Source organism: Pristiophorus japonicus, chromosome 5 (assembly GCF_044704955.1).
Source record: "Pristiophorus japonicus isolate sPriJap1 chromosome 5, sPriJap1.hap1, whole genome shotgun sequence".
Lineage (NCBI taxonomy): Eukaryota > Metazoa > Chordata > Chondrichthyes > Pristiophoridae > Pristiophorus > Pristiophorus japonicus.
Window position 1 is genome coordinate 238,376,667 of NC_091981.1, and position 15,866 is coordinate 238,392,532.

The 15,866-nt window shown below is 46.7% G+C and overlaps 1 protein-coding gene across 7 annotated transcripts in view; it reads right to left on the reverse strand.

Annotated features, from left to right (window-relative positions):
* The window catches only part of arhgap21a (Rho GTPase activating protein 21a), a 306,788-nt gene that overhangs the window by 130,171 nt on the left and 160,751 nt on the right, over positions 1 to 15,866 (reverse strand). The gene's annotated exons all lie outside the window — the stretch shown is intronic.

Consider the following 15,866-nt stretch of genomic DNA (forward strand, 5'->3'; position numbering starts at 1 on the left):
TGCATGACCGGATTGAATGTTACAAATGCTTCATACATTACAGGAATAACTTTAAACAATAAATTTTCTTAGCAATACTTTGGGGCCGAAATTGCCTCGCGCTGGGTTTGGGGCGGTCAATTCGAATTAACTGATAGTTTAGCACCGGTGTAGGAAGCACTGCCACCAGCCCGGAATTCGCCTTTTTGAATAAAAAGAATGTTGAGTGCAGTAACAGGGCCTTCGCACGGCGCGACGCTGTCACAACATCCCTCCCCTTCTTTTAAAGTGAAGGGCCACTGCAGCCTCTTTAGTGGCACCCCACTGGGCCACCAGGGAGGGTATCAGACGGGCCAGCGACCTCGCACCTAAGATGGTGGCTGTTCTGCATGATGGCGGCCCGGCCACACCAGCGGCCGCCATTGTCGGACCGACGGAAAAGTCGGCCGACAACAAAAAGATGGCGGCCGCCATACTACCGTTTAAGGGTGGCCGTGCACCCCGAGAAACTGTCAGTGGCATCACCCCTCACCGACTTTGCGTCCTGCGGGGCAATTTCCCCGAGGGGTGCAGAGGTCGGCGCGAGGCAATAAGAGGTCGGCGCGCATGGCACTGATGTCATCTCCATGCGTGCGTGCACCGCGGTGCAAACCACTTTTCGCCAGCGGAGCCCCGGGGGCAATTCCAGGGGGTGGGCGGAAACCCTTTTGTAGTTCCCCTTTAGTGCATCACGGAGGAGCTAACATGCCTTTCTGAGAAGGGCAATTTCAGCCCCTTTGTAAATATTCCAGTGTAGAATTTACAAAATCTGCTAGAAATAACTATTGAAAGCAAAAGGATCATGCAATTGTGAATGGGGCTTTAACCAGCAGCCTCTAGAAAAGGTCTGCTCAACTCATTTTAAGATCAAAATTATGAGGACCAATCTGGATGATTTTCGCCATGTGGCAAAAATTCTGTCAGCAGCCAGTTTTCAAGAAGAGTATGAAGAAGAGGTCTTTGGAGCTTACCAGATTTTAAAATTTGATGTTTAGTGGAAAAATACATTTATCTTCTTGGACTCAGCAAACAGGCTGAGACAAGTTCAGGTTTTGCACTGAAGAACAGAAGTACGACGACAGCGCCACTAATGGAGGAAATGTGCAGTGTAGGCGTTAACTGTTACAGCATTACCTTACTTATTGAAATCAGTGTGTCACATGGGCATTATTGAAAACTCGGAAGAACGCAAGGAAATAATGTACCAGAATGCCCATGGCATTGTTCATGTAGATTCAGAGAATTTACTGTTTCATAAAATCGTTTTGGGAAAATGATTAAAGTGTAGGACGGTTGATGAACAGTGTACATTTATTTAATGAGATATTTTACAACTCTCAAGAAAAATATATTCCAGTGAGGAGGAAAGGGTGTGAGAGAAAAGATAGCCATCCATGTTTAACTAAAGAAATAAAGGACGGTATCTCATTAAAAACAAGGGCATACAATGTGGCCAAAACTAGTGGGAGGATAGAAGATTGGGAACCTTTAAAAGCCAGCAAAGGATGACTAAAAAAATGATTAAGAAAGGGAAGATAAACTATGAAAGTAAACTAGCACGAAATAAAAGAGTGGCTAAAGTAAATGTTGGTCCCTTAGAGGACGAGACCGGGGAATTAGTAATGGGGAACATGGAGATGGCAGAAACTCTGAACAAATACTTTGTATCCCTCTTTATGGTAGAAGGCACTAACAATATCCCAACAGTGGATAGTCAAGGGGCTATGGGAGGCCGGGGGAAGGGGGGGGGGGGGGGGGGGAGGAACTTAACACAATCACAATCACTAAGGAGTACTCAGTAAGATAATGGGACTAAAGGCAGATAAATCCCCTGGACATCTCCCCCTAACTCCTCACATTACATCTGCCAGACTGTCCTGCACCTTCACTTCTTTATATTCCCTGGACCTGATGGCTTGCATCCTAGGGTCTTAAGAGAAGTAATGGCAGTAATTGTGGATGCATTGGTTGTAATTAACCAAAATTCCCTGGATTCTGGGGAGGTCCCAGCAGATTGGAAAACTGCAAATGTAACGCCCCTATTTAAAAAAGGAGGCAGACAAAAAGCAGGAAACTATAGACCAGTTGGCCTAACATCTGTGGTTGGGAAAATGTTGGAGTCGATTATTAAAGAAGCAGTAGCAGGACATTTGGAAAAGCACAATTCGGTCAGGCAGAGTCAGCAAGGGTCATGTTTGACAAATTTGCTTGAATTCTTTGAGGATGTAACAAACAGGGTGGATAAAGGGGAACCAGTGGCTGTGGTGTATTTGGACTTCCAGAAGACATTTGACAAGGTGCCACATAAAAGATTACTGCACAAGATAAAAGTTCACGGGGTTGGGGGTAATATATTAGCATGGATAGAGGATTGGCTAACTAATAGAAAACAGAGAGTCAGGATAAATGGTTCATTCTCGGGTTGGCAATCAGTAACTAGTGGGATGCCGCAGGGATCAGTGCTGGGACCCCAACTATTTATAATCTATATTAACGACTTGGAAGAAGGGACCGAGTGTAACGTAGCCAAGTTTGCTGATGATACAAAGATAGGAAGAAAAACAATGTGTGAGGAGGACACAAAAAAATCTGCAAAAGGACATAGACAGGCTAAGTGAGTGGGCAAAAATTTGGTAGATGGAGTATAATGTTGGAAAGTGTTAGGTCATGCACTTTGGCAGAAAAAAAATCAAAGAGCAAGTTATTATTTAAATGGCGAAAAATTGCAAAGTGCTGCAACACAGTGGGACTTGGGGGTCCTGGTACATGAAACACAAAAGGTTAGTATGGAGGTACAGCAAGTGATCAGGAAGGCCAATGGAATCTTGGCCTTTATTGCAAAGGGGATGGAGTATAAAAGCAGGGAAGTCTTGCTACAGTTATACAGGATATTGGTGAGGCCACACCTAGAATACTGTGTGCAGTTTTGGTTTCCATATTTACGAAAGGGTATACAGGCAACTCTCAATTATCCGGGTCCCTCGGGGATTGGGCTATGCCGGGTAAACGATTTATCCGTTAGAGCAAGTTGACATTACAGTTAATACTTACAATACTGCAGGTGTGCTCTAACCAATAGCTGTAGCATGTCTTCTAATCCTTGAATTCTAGTCCTCTAGATCTAAAGACCATTAGGCTTGTTGATTACTTCCTGTAATTGTTCATGGCGTTTTAATGAATTATGAGAGGCAGTGAACCTGTGTATGAGCAACAGCGGGAGCTGAGGCAAGGCAGAGCGCTTAAAAGCAAGGCTCAATAGGCAACATTCGAAAGGAACATCAGAGTTACAAAGTGATGTCACACACACGGAATTTCAAATGTTGTTACAACGGTTTCCCGTTGCATCCGTGTGCGGATAATAGAGAGTTGCCTAGATTTGCTTTGGAGACAATTCAGAGAAGGTTCATTATGTTAATTCCGGAGATGAGGGAGTTGACTTATGAGGAAAGGTTGAGTAGGTTGGGCCTCTACTCATTGGAATTTAGAAGAATGAGAGGTGATCTTATCGAAATGTATAAGATTATGAGAGGCCTTGACAAGGTGGATGCAGAGGGAATGTTTCCACTGATAGGGGAGCTTCGAACTAGAGGGCATAATCTTAGTATTAAATGGGCGGCCCTTTATTCTGAGATGAGGAGAAATTTCTTCTCTCCCAGCAGAGGGAGAATTCAATCTGATATTGGGTTAGATCCCACAGTTTATGTTCAGGAGGATGGTTGAGTTATAGCATTGTGGATCACAGAGATGTAGGCAAAGAGAGAGGGAGAGGCAAAGAGTGAAAGAAAAACAATAGCGAGACAGACAGATCGTGTTTTTCCTCATTTAAAGTAGAGTTCTTTTTCAATAAAAGTTTAATTTTGAAATCAAACAAGAACTCTTTTTCAGGATTGAAACAGGAAATGTTGGAAACAATCAGTAAGCCAGACAGCATCTGTGGAGAGAGAACCTAAGTTAATGTTTCAGGTTGATGACCTTTCATTAGAACTGGAAGATTTTAGATATGAACAGCTTTTAAAGCAAGTGCAGAGCCAGGGGAAAAGGGGCATGAAAAGAACAAAAAGGAGACGTCTATGATAGGCTGGAGGGCAGGATTGATTAAATGACAAAAGTTACGATGGTGCAAAGCAAAAGGAGATGATAATGAAACAAGTATAGAGGCAGAAGATGTGTCCAGAGGAGCTGTAAATGATTCCAGTGGAATAGCAGAAGGGGAAGGAATTTGGAAAATCTGGCAAAGAGAACAAAGGCAGGTAGATCCCAGGGGTGTGGACAACCCGATTGGCCATATAAGAGGATCCCCACCCAAAGCACTAGCACTCATCTCCTCCACTCTCAGTGGCTCTGGTGCAACCATCCTTCATTACCAGCATCTATTGCCCAAGAAAAAATGGGAGCGGTGTAAGGTCTAAAGTTATTAAACTCCGGCACTCCACCAAATCACAGACTTCTCCTTTTTAAAAAAACATTTCCTGCTCCCTTTTCCCTGGCTCTGCACGAGCTTAAAAACTGTTAATCTCCACCATCTTCCAGTACCGATGAAAGGTAATTGTCCTGATATATTGGGCTCAATTCTCCCCAGCGATTTGCACGGTTTTTTTGGAGTAGGCCACTTTTATGGCTTAAAGTTTAAAAATAAGTATCCCCGATCAATTTGCACAACATAACTCAGTTAGTTAGGATTTTTTTTAGGCAAGTTTTTTTTCCAGCCAAACCACAACCCGTGCCAATTCTGGCCATTTAGAGAAGTTTGGCCAGCTGAGAGTTACTCCAGTTCTTCTTAGGCCAGCGTATGTGGCCCCTGCAGAAAAACCTTCTGGAGAGTTAAGGAAATCGGCGCAGGCAAGTGCAGCAGATGCCTGGAGAGCAGCAGCAGGAGAGGTAAGGGGTAGGGGGAGGGAAGCCTTTCAGGTATAGTTAGGTGAGGGAACCGGGAGAGAGGAGGCCATTCAGCCTGGGATAGGGGCGGGGGAGCGGACCGTGAGGCCATTTTGCCAGGGCTAGAGGTGGGGGAGCAGGACCAGCAAGGCACTCGGAGCTAGGGGCAGGCGGGGGAGTGGGCCGGGTGGCCCCTCAGCCAGGGCTAGGGAAGCGGACTGGCAAGCCATTCAGGGCTAGGGATGGGCAGGGAGCGGACCGCAAGGCACTCGAGGCTAGGGGCGAGAGCGGACTGGGAGGCCCTTCGGCCAGGGCTAGGGGAGGGGGAGCGGACTGGCAAGCCACTCGGGGCTAAGAGTGGGCGGGGGAAGCAGACCGGCAAGGCACTTGGGGCTAGGGGCGGAAGCGGACCGGGGGGTCCTTCGGCCAGGGTTTGGGGCAGCGGAGCAGACCGGCAGGTCACTTGGTCGGAGGGGGGGGGGGAGCAGACCGGCAGGTCACTTGGTGGGGGGGGGGGGGGGCGGCAGGTCACTTGGTCGGAGGGGGGGGGGAGCAGACCGGCAGGTCACTTGGTCGGGGGGGGGGGGGGGGGGGGGGGGGGGCGGCAGGTCACTTGGTCGGAGGGCAGGGAGGGGGGGGGGGAGCAGACCGGCAGGACACTTGGTCGGAGAGTGGGGGGGGGGGGGGGGGGGGGAAATGGGCAGGTCACTTGGTCGGAGAGTGGGGGGGGGGGGGGGCGGCAGGTCACTTGGGCGGGGGGGGGGGGGGAGCAGGCCGGCAGGTCACTTGGTCGGGGGGGGGGGGCGGCAGGTCACTTGGTCGGAGGGCGGGGACCGGTAGGTCACTTGGTCGGAGGGCCCGGGGGGGGGGGACCGGTAGGTCACTTGGTTCGGGCAGCGGAGCGGATCGGCAAGTCACTCGGCCAGGGCTAGGGATGCCCTTCAGAGTCTGGGATGGGGTGGGGATCGGCACCAGCATCGGGGGTGGGGGGGGGGGGGGGACTTTAATAATTGCAGGTACGTTGCTGCAATGTATTTTAATGTGCTGCAAGCTGGCTGTATGTTTCACATTGCAACCTCAGCCCGCATGTGTTCCTGGTTACCATGGCAACCCAATCTTTTTGGCGCAGATCAAGGCTCCAACCCCAAAACTAAATGACAGGTTATGCTGCGCCAAAATTAAGAAATTAAATGGGGAAACTTAGAACATTTTTTTGGGGCGTACTTGGGCCCCCCAAAAATGGGCGTAACTCTTCAAGTACGTCAATAAAAGCTTTGGGGAAAATTGAGCCCAATAACTCGGTTTCTCTCTCCACAGATGTTGTCTGACCTGCTGAGTGTTTCCACCGTTTTCTAATTTCCTAGCATTTAGCTTTTGTTTTACTTTTAAGGAAGGGAGGGGAGAGTGGACGCATGATTATGGGTGAGGTGAGTTACTGCAGAACAAGGGAGAGAAGGTACATGGATTCAAAGTAGATAGGGTTTGCGATGGAAACAAGCGTGTTGGAAAGGTGAAGGGATTGGAGACGTGATGGGAACGAGGGAGAGCAGAAGGCGCAAGTATTTGGGGCCAAAATGGGAATGGATTTGTTGATGGCAACAGTTTCATCACAAATTCCATCCCAAATGGAGCCACAGCCCAAAGTAGTTCCCAGCCAAACAGAAGCAGAAGCAGAAGAGGACAGAGAAGCACATAATTAGAGGGAGAACCAGAAGAGAAAGAGAGAGAGAGAGAGAGAGACAGAATAGGAGAGACAGAAAGAAAGGGCAACACAAAGACAGCAGAATCAGGCATCAGGCAAAAGATATAGGGGCCGAAAGTGCCCTCCGCCCGGTTTGGGGCAGATAATTAGAATTAGCTGGTGATTTACCCGAATCGATGGGGCGGGGAATAGAGGGAAATTGCCTACTTTTCTTCTCAAACGTCACTGGGGCAGTGTTTGGGCGGCAGAAGGGCAAGTCGGGAGCGGGCGGAAGGTGTCCGCAGCGCGATGCGGACGTGCTGCATCTCGCTGACGCTTAGCAACGTCCCTCCCCTTCACTTTAAAGGGTGGGACGCTGTGAGACCTACTTTGTGCCCAATGGGCCACCAGGGAGGGCTTCAGCCAGGCCAGCAGCCCAGTACCCAAGAAGGGGTGCCATGCGAACCCACGGCTGCCATTGTCGGGCCGACTGCAGAGTTGGTCAACAATTAAAATAAAATTACGTCTGCAGCCATTTAAGAGCGGATGCGCCGCCCAGCCATTGGCAGCTTCCCGCCACGCAAAGCTGTCGGGGACACCGACAAGCGATCGCTCGACTATTTGAGGGCAATGTTGCTTCCAGAGCGGGGACCAGGTGGTGCGGGCTCTAATGACGTCATTACCGCCGTTCGCACGAGAGGGGCGGATACCTTCTCCGCCTCTAAAAATCAAGAGGGCAATGTTCTGATTGTCGGAGAGTCCACCCTAACTTGGCGGAAACTCATTTCTGCCCTGTAACCGCCTTGAGGCGGTAACTGCTCTTAAAAAAGGGGGGCAATTTCGGCCCCAAAGCTCCCAATATTAATGTGAAGGCGGGCTCCGAACAAGGCAGGGGCGAAATTGTGTGGGCGAAACCTAGAGGTCAAATCAGCAGGTCGGAATCTGTGATCGCAACTGAAGTGAAGCAATAAATGTTGCCTTCCAGGTTTAACACACCCAGGCTGCGTAGTGCGCACCAGCATAACGCGATCTCAACTCTATTGAAAGGGACAATCTAGAAATATAAATTGTGAGAAGATAGAGATATATTTAGAATGGATGCACATAGAGCAAGAGCAGCACCCAGATTTAATGATGCATCCCTGGAATTACTGCTGGGTGCAGTCAGGAGCAGGAGGGACATACAATTCCCCAGCAATGGGAAGAAACCTGTGGCTCTCACCAAGGTATAGTTGGAGGCAGCTGATGAGGTGAGCAGCAGGAGTACTGTGCCCAGTCTTATACATAAGAACATAAGAAATAGGAGGAAGATTAAGCCATTTAGTCCCTCGAGCTTGTTCTGCCATTTACTAAGATCATGGCTGATGGGATCTTGGGCTCAGCTCCACTTCCATACCTGCTCCCCATAACCCTTCACTCCCATATCATTCAAAAATCTGTCTATTTCCACCTTAAATATAGCTCTCTGGGGCAGAGTATTCCACAGATTTAAAACCCACAGAAGAAATTCCTCTACATCTCAGTTCTAAATGGGCGATCCCTTAATATTAAACTATGCCCCCTAGTTCTAGATTCCCCCACGAGGGGAAACATCCTCTCTGCATCTACCTTATCGAGCCCCCTCAGAATCTTATGTTTCAATAAGATCACCTCTCATTCTTCTAAACTCCGAGTATAGGCCCAACCTGCACAACTTTTCTTCATAATTCAACCCCTTTATCTCAGGAATCAACCTAGTGAACCTTCTCTGAACTGCCTCCAATGCAAGTATATCCCTCCTTAAATACGAAGACCAAAACTGTACACAATGGATGTACATCTTGGATGCAACTTAGGACGCGATTTAATGATATAACCAGGTCGGAAAAGTGAGTACTTTGCTGATTCACCTGCATCCTGTGGTTTAAGCCACCATCCCCTTTCATTCTGTCTTGCAAATCGTTCTCCATCAGATCACTCCTCACACCCACTCAAATTTCAGCAGTACCTAGCCTTCACTTTCTGTATACTTCATCACTTCCGCATTTATTCATCCACCGCTGCCACTCACCCCAATCCTTATGTAATATGACGTATTTGTCTCATAGTCACCCTCAGTGAATTGCTCTGCATCCATTGGGTGAATACCTGACCTTCAATCACTCACCAGTCTGATTTTTTGTCCCTTGTGGAAGAGCGTACAAAAAGCACGGGAGAGGGAGAGGACTGGAGGTGGACATGCAGAACAGGATGCCCTGGAGACAAGTGGCACATTTGTATTCCTCTCAATCGGAAAGGGAGAGACAGGGAATTCGCAGGTAGCTGGTAACAGAATTACAAATATCTCTGACGTGCATATTAACTTTATTTAATCAATGACTGAACTCTGAGAAGATGGAGTACGGTGATCGTCAAGATGGTGACTTTGCCACAACTAATTCATATCCCTTTCTTTTGTCTTCCAGGGCCATCAATGTATACCATGGAGTGTGTGGCTGCCTTCATGGAGCTTCAAGCATGGTGGTATGAATGCATCATGAAGAGCTCCCGGCGAATCTGGCACACACCTGCACAAACCTCCTCTTGTGGTTGCACAGGAAAGGGGCCGAGGTCGCAGGAGGCACTACCCATGTAGGTTTCCTGCCAGAAGCTTGCCTTCCTTGACCTTTCGGAAGAGTAGTGCTTCCGCAGGTTGAGGTTGTCATGTCAGGTGGTGGCAAACATCTGCAGTCTCCTAGAAGACCTGCTACCTGCTGGACCTGGCAGCCACACATTATCAGTGGCTGTGAAAGTCACCACTGTCCTCAATTTTTTTGCTTCTGGTTCATAGAAACATCGAAAATAGGTGCAGGAGCAGGCCATTCAGCCCTTCTAGCCTGCACCGCCATTCAATGAGTTCATGGCTGAGCATGCAACTTCATTACCCCATTCCTGCTTTCTCGCCATACCCCTTGATCCCCCTAGTAATAAGGACTTCATCTAACTCCCTTTTGAATATATTTAGTGAATTGGCCTCAACTACTTTCTGTGGTAGAGAATTCCACAGGTTCACCACTCTCTGGGTGAAGAAGTTTCTCCTCATCTCGGTCCTAAATGGCTTATCCCTTATCCTTAGACTGTGACCCCTGGTTCTGGACTTCCCCAACATTGGGAACATTCTTCCTGCATCTAACCTGTCTAACCCCATCAGAATTTTAAACGTTTCTATGAGGTCCCCTCTCATTCTTCTGAACTCCAGTGAATACAAGCCCAGTTGATCCAGTCTTTCTTGATAGGTCAGTCCCACCATCCCGGGAATCAGTCTGGTGAATCTTCGCTGCACTCCCTCAATAGCAAGAATGTCCTTCCTCAAGTTAGGAGACCAAAACTGTACACAATACTCCAGGTGTGGCCTCACCAAGGCCCTGTACAACTGTAGCAACACCTCCCTGCCCCTGTACTCAAATCCCCTCGCTATGAAGGCCAACATGCCATTTGCTTTCTTAACTGCCTGCTGTACCTGCATGCCAACCTTCAATGACTGATGTACCATGACACCCAGGTCTCGTTGCACCTCCCCTTTTCCGAATCTGTCACCATTCAGATAATAGTCTGTCTCTCTGTTTTTACCACCAAAGTGGATAACCTCACATTTATCCACATTATACTTCATCTGCCATGCATTTGCCCACTCACCTAACCTATCCAAGTCACTCTGCAGCCTCATAGCATCCTCCTCGCAGCTCACACTGCCACCCAACTTAGTGTCATCCGCAAATTTGGAGATATTACATTTAATCCCCTCGTCCAAATCATTAATGTACAGTGTAAACAGCTGGGGCCCCAGCACAGAACCTTGCGGTACCCCACTAGTCACTGCCTGCCATTCTGAAAAGTACCCATTTACTCCTACTCTTTACTTCCTGTCTGACAACCAGTTCTCAATCCACGTCAGCACACTACCTCCAATCCCATGTGCTTTAACTTTGCACATTAATCTCTTGTGTGGGGCCTTGTCGAAAGCCTTCTGAAAGTCCAAATATACCACATCAACTGGTTCTCCCTTGTCCACTTTACTGGAAACATCCTCAAAAAATTCCAGAAGATTTGTCAAGCATGATTTCCCTTTCACAAATCCATGCTGACTTGGACCTATCATGTCACCTCTTTCCAAATGCGCTGCTATGACATCCTTAATAATTGATTCCATCATTTTACCCACTACTGAGGTCAGGCTGACCGGTCTATAATTCCCTGTTTTCTCCCTCCCTCCTTTTTTAAAAAGTGGGGTTACATTGGCTACCCTCCACTCGATAGGAACTGATCCAGAGTCAATGGAATGTTGGAAAATGACTGTCAATGCATCCACTATTTCCAAGGCCACCTCCTTAAGTACTCTGGGATGCAGTCCATCAGGCCCTGAGGATTTATCGGCCTTCAATCCCATCAATTTCCCCAACACAATTTCCCGACTAATAAAGATTTCCCTCAGTTCCTCCTCCTTACTAGACCCTCTGACCCCTTTTATATCCTTCCAGGGCAGTACTGGAAACGTAGCAAGGGCAATATTCCCCCTAATTTGTGGGGGGTGCGCAGTCCCTTTAATGGGCTGTACGGCACATTCAAAATTTCACTGATGGAATGCTTGCCAGGACTGGGAGTTCTGCAAGCTTCCCGTGATGCCAATAGCCAGAAAGAACAGCTGCTCAGATTCACCTCTCTGGCTGAATACTCATAGGTGCAGGGTGCAAATCGATTACACATGTGTGGCAACCCGAGCACCGCCACAGCAACCAGGAATTTTTATAGACTGCAAGGGATATTCTTCCATCAATAGAACCACAAAAGAAGTTCCTGTCGGAGAGTCCTGCGACCTCGGCCCCTCTCCTATGCACCTGCTGATCCCACACAGTATGGCGTCGGTGCCATGGAAAGCAAGGGTCTTCCTCTTCTGATGTACTGTCAAACACATCCAATGTGCCTCCCATCTCATTTTGTCAGTTTGAACAGCACTAAGGGAGATCAACTGGTATACTAAAAATCGTACATTTGCACACATTCCCTGTCTACAAACCTTTCTTCCCATTATCATTGTTTGTTTGGTTACACTTGTGTGTCAATTTTTTCCATTATAACTTCTTATGACCACATTTCCCATTCTGTTTCCTATGTCACTGTCAATGCAATTACAGGCTCTGACCACTAGATGGCTTTGTTGACCAAATTTCTAACAACATTCAGTTGCATTGCATTGTCATTTTCCTTTTTACTGCTAGGTTTTTCCTTTACTATTCTCAAAGTTTCTTTTCTTGCATAAATTTATTTTAATTAATTCCCCACTTTCCCTTCTCTTCTTGCAGCTGACAATCATTTTCCTTCTCCCAGTTTGCAACCATCTTGAGTTAAATTAAAAAGTCGGACCTCAAAAGGTAGTAATCTCAGGATTGCGACCAGTGCCATGTGCTAGTCAGAGTAGAAATAGCAGGATAATTAAGATGAATACGTAGCTTGAGGAATGGTGCAAGAGGGAGGGATTCAAATTCCTGGGACATTGGAACCGGTTCTGGGGGAGATGGGACCAGTACAAACCGGACGGTCTGCACCTGGGCAGGACCGGAACCAATGTCCTGGGGAAGTGTTTGCGAGTGCTCTTGGGGAGGGTTTAAACTAATATGGCAGGGAGATGGGAATCTATGCAGGGAGACAGAGGGAAGTAAAATGGGGGCAGAAGCAAAAGGTAGAAAGGAGATAAGGAAAAGTGGAGGGCAGAGAAATCAAAGGCAAAAATCAAAAAGGGCCACATTACAACATAATTCTAAAAGGACAAAGCGTGTTAAAAAAACAAGCCTGAAGGCTCTGTGTCTCAATGAGAGGAGCATTCATAATAAGGTGGATGAATTACCTGCGCAGATAGCTGTTAACGGATATGATGTAATTGGGATTACGGAGATATGGCTCCAGGGTAACCAAGGCTGGGAACTCAACATCCAGGGGTATTCAATATTCAGGAAGGATAGACAGAAAGGAAAAGGAGGTTGCTGGTTAAAGAGCAGATTAACGCACTAGTAAGGAAGGACATTAGCTTGGAGGATGTGGAATCTGAACGGGTAGAGCTGCGGAACACCAAAGGGCAGAAAATGTTAGTGGGAGTTGTGCACAGACCACCAAACAGTAGTAGTGAGGCTAGGGATGGCATCAAACAGGAAATTAGGGATGCGTGCAATTAAGATACAGCAGTTATAATGGGTGACTTTAATCTACATATAGATTGGGCTAACCAAACTGGTAGCAATACAGTGGAGGAGGATTTCCTGGAGTGTATAAGGGATGGTTTTCTAGACCAATATGTCGAGGAACCAACTAGAGAGCTTGCCATCCTAGACTGGGTGTTGTGTAATGAGAGGATTAATTAGCAATCTTGTTGTGCGAGGCCCCTTGGGGAAGAGTGACCATAATATGTTAAATTCTTCATTAAGATGGAGAGTGACACAGTTAATTCAGAGACTCGGATCCTGAACTTAAAGGTAACTTCGATGCTACAAGACGTGAATTGGCTAGGATAGACTGGCAAATGATACTTAAAGGGTTGATGGTGGATAGGCAATGGCAGACATTTAAAGATCACATGGATTAACTTCAACAATTGTACATCCCTGACTGGCGTAAAAATAAAATGGGGAAGGTGGCTCAACCGTGGCTAACAAGGGAAATTAGGGATAGTGTTAAATCCAAGGAAAGGCATATAAATTGACCAAAAAATCAGCAAACCTGAGGACTGGGAGAAATTTAGAATTCAGCAGAGGAGGACAAAGGGTTTAATTAGGAGGGGGAAAATAGAGTATGAGAGTAAGCTTGCAGGGAACATAAAAACTGACTGCAAAAGCTTCTACAGATATGTGAAGAGAAAAAGATTAATTAAGACAAATGTAAGCCTCTTGCAGTCAGAATCAGGTGAATTCATAATGGGGAAGAAATGGCAGACCAACTGAACAAATACTTTGGTTCTGTCTTCACTAAGGAAGACACAAATAACCTTCTGGAAATACTAGGGAACAGAGGGTCTAGTGAGAAGGAGGAATTGAAGGAAATCCTTATTAGTCAGGAAATTGTGTTGGGGAAATTGATGGGAGTGAGGGCTGATAAGTCCCCTGGGCCTGATAGTCTGTATCCCAGAGTACTTAAGGAAGTGGCCCTAGAAATAATGGATGCATTGGTGATCATTTTCCAACATTCTCTCGACTCTGGATCAGTTCCTATGGATTGGAGGGTAGCTAATGTATCACCACTTTTTAAAAAAAGGAGGGAGAGAAAACAGGGAATTATAGACCGGTTAGACTGACATCGGTGGTGGGGAAAATGTTGGAATCAATTATTAAAGATGTTATAGCAGCGCATTTGGAAAGCAGTGACAGGATCGGTCCAAGTCAGCATGGATTTATGAAAGGGAAATCATGCTTGACAAATCTTCTGGAATTTTTTCAGGATGTAACTTGTAGAGTGGACAAGGGAGAACCAGTGGATGTGGTGTATTTGGACTTTCAAAAGGCTTTTGAAAAGGTCTCACACAAGACATTAGTGTGTAAAATTAAAGCACATGGTATTGGGGGTAATGTATTGACGTGGTAGAGAACTGGTTTGCAGATAGGAAGCAAAAAGTAGGAATAAACGGGTCCTTTTCAGAATGGCAGGCAGTGACTAGTGGGGTACCACAAGGTTCAGTGCTGGGACCGCAGCTATTTACAATATACATGAATGATTTAGACAAAGGAATTGAATGTAATATCTCCAAGTTTGCAGATGACACTAAGCTGGGTGGCAGTGTGAGCTGTGAGGAGGATGCTAAGAGGCTGCAGGGTGACTTGGACAGGCCAGGTGAGTGGGCAAATGCATGGCAGATGCAGTATAATGTAGATAAATGTGAGGTTATCCACTTTGGTGGCAAAAACAGAGAGACAGACTATTATCTGAATGGTGACAGATTAGGAAAAGGGGAGGTGCAAGAGACCTGGATGTCATGGTACATCAGTCATTGAAAGTTGGCATGCAGGTACAGCAGGCAGCGAAGGCGGCCAATGGCATGTTGGCCTTCATAGCGAGATGATTTGAGTATAGGAGCAGGGAGGTCTTGCTGCAGTTGTACAGGGCCTTGGTGAGGCCACACCTTGAATACTGTGTACAGTTTGGTCTCCTAATCTGAGGAAGGACATTCTTGCTATTGAGGGAGTGCAGCGAAGGTTCACCAGACTGATTCCCGGGATGGCAGGACTGACATATGAAGAAAGACTGGATTGACTAAGCTTGTATTCACTGGAATTTAGAAGAATGAGAGGGGATCTCATAGAAACATATAAAATTCTGACAGGATTTGACAGGTTAGATGCAGGAAGAATGTTCCCAATGTTGGGGAAGTCCAGAACCAGGGGACACAGTCTAAGGATAAGGGGTAATCCATTTAGGAGCGAGATGAAGAGAAACTTCTTCACTCAGAAAATTGTGAACCTGTGGAATTCTCTACCACAGAAAGTTGTTGAGGCCAGTTCGTTAGATATATTCAAAAGGGAGTTAGATGTGACCCTTATGGCTAAAGGGGTATGGAGGGAGAGCAGGAATAGGGTACTAAAGTTGCATGACCAGCCATGATCTTATTGAATGGTGGTGCAGGCTCGAAGGGCCGAATGGCCTACTCCTGCACCTATTTTCTATGTTTCCTTCTTCCAGTCCCTCTGTGGGTGTACAGGCACTTAGAGCAATACTGGCCTGCAGACCGGGCTCATTTGCCCAAATGTGAAGAGTCTACTAAATTACCTCCCCTTCTCTTCAGTTAAATTTTGAACCTGTACAGATAGATTGAGATTGAGGGAGGTGGGCTCAAGTGGACCGCAAAAGGTTGTCAACGGCACAGCATACAAATGTTTCAGTCCAGAAATCTGAAAATTCAAATAGAAAATCTTTGGCAAGACTTTCCCTCTAACTTATAAATACTGAGAGAGAGAGAGAGAGAGAGAGAGAGAGAGAGAGAGTGATAACTAGTAAACAGAAAGTAGCAATTGTTGATTAAACTTTTATTTTGTGGGAGACTGCAGACATAAATCTGCTGCCACTGATGGAAAATAAAGAGCCTGCCTGAAAGCAAAGCTGTTGCCACGGAAAAGGTGTGGTGGTAGAGGGGCAGACAAGGAACATTATCTGACTGCATTTACTGCAGATTTTCTCTGGTAATAACTCCCTTCCCCCAGTGATGACTGAAATTCCTCTTCAGATAAAGTTTTGATAAATGGGAGGGATGGGGTGAGGGGAAGAATGTTGAATTATGCCCTCAAATACTTTTCGTATG